General features: G+C 50.3%; 1 pseudogene; it reads left to right on the top strand.

Annotated features, from left to right (window-relative positions):
• Positions 1-202: 202 nt before the first annotated feature.
• LOC149084628 (inhibitory POU protein pseudogene) lies at positions 203-1,073 on the top strand (annotated as a pseudogene).
• The last annotated feature ends 579 nt before the right edge of the window (positions 1,074-1,652 follow it).

Genomic DNA, 1,652 nt, shown 5'->3' with positions numbered 1-1,652 from the left:
TATTGTCATTATGATTATAGTTGACTGATTGATTGCTTTCATTTCATTTTTTTTTCAGGCCACGTTATTCTCTGGTTTAGAGGATAGCATGATACCGAGACCCAATGACAACCATCTGAAACAGAGTGCATGCGGTCGTCTTCCAACAGCAGCTCAGCATCAAACCAAGCCCGAGGTGATGTACGGCACCCATCCCGCAGCAATGGCGATGACCCATTCCTCGCACCACATGGAGAGCGTGGACTTACTCGAACCGCTCTGCCCGTCATCGATGCCATCCTTGAATCCAGAAAGTCCCGGGGGACACTTCCACAACCAGATCTACACCCACGCCGTGAACGCCATGATGGCGCCGCCTCCGTCTCATCACCTCCACACCCACGCCCATAATCACCTTCACAGTCACCATCACCACCATCACCATCTGCACGACCATCACCATCACGTGCACACGGATCCTAGAGAACTGGAATCGTTCGCGGAGAGGTTCAAGCAGCGTCGCATACGACTTGGTGTCACCCAAGCGGACGTCGGAAGAGCTCTGGGGAACCTCAAGCTCCCCGGAGTGGGCTCCCTCTCGCAGAGCACCATCTGCAGGTTCGAGTCGCTTACCCTGTCGCACAACAACATGGTGGCACTGAAACCCATCCTACAGGCTTGGCTCGAAGCCGCCGAGCAACAGGCCAAGTGCAAGAGGAAGGACGGCGGCAGCGGTAACGATGTGCCTTCCCTGTTGCCGAACTCAGAGGACAAGAAGAGGAAGAGGACGTCCATAGCTGCTCCAGAGAAGAGGTCCCTGGAGGCTTATTTCGCGGTTCAGCAACGGCCTTCGGGTGAGAAGATCGCTGCCATTGCTCAGAAACTGGACTTGAAGAAGAGCGTCGTCAGGGTTTGGTTCTGCAACCAGAGGCAGAAACAGAAAAGGATGAAGTATTCAGCTTGTAAACGTTGATTCCATCTCTCTGATAACTAAATTATCAATGTAACTAACGGAAGAGTTAGTTCACCATGTACGATTTTCCTTTTTTGTCGCCAAGTTCCATCTTTTCATCGTTGAAACAGTGATATGTCGCCAACATCATCCTCCCTTGGCATGTTTTCCCACACATTGAGTGTTCCTATCGCCCTGCCGGTAACCCAAGAACATACATGATCAACCCATGACCCGCGGGCCAAATGTGGTCCTCGAAGTCATCTGATGTGGCCCGCGACCTCAAACCTAATTTTGTAAAAATGAACTGAGTGATACAATTCAGATTACTTAAGGGACCATTAGGATGTTTACAGATCACTTGAGTGACCCGCGGTGAAGTTTCACATCAGTTGAGTGATCCGCCACGCATTCCCACAACATTTAAGTGATCCGCTACGTATTTACAGATCACTTGAATAACTTCCGCCCACTTTCAGATCGCTCAAGCGGCGGCGGTGTTTGTAGCTCACTTAAGCTGCCAACGATGCAATTCCATATCACTTAGGTTACCCGCGGCGCAGTTCCAGATCTGGTAATTAAGTGGCACGCAACTGGTTTTCCAACTAATGAAGTGACCCGCTCTCTCTCCTGAAGGTTGAGCACCCTTGCCATAGAAAATAGCGCTAAAAGAAGTCTGGCGATAGAAAACAGTCGCCAAACAGCGATGTATCATATACTG

The sequence above is a fragment of the Pholcus phalangioides genome, unplaced genomic scaffold, assembly GCF_987345545.1.
Source record: "Pholcus phalangioides strain wild (caught in Gottingen) unplaced genomic scaffold, Ppha-v1.0 ptg000008l_1, whole genome shotgun sequence".
NCBI lineage: Eukaryota > Metazoa > Arthropoda > Arachnida > Araneae > Pholcidae > Pholcus > Pholcus phalangioides.
Note: the sequence above shows the minus strand (reverse complement) of the source record. Positions and strands in the feature narration are given on the sequence as shown.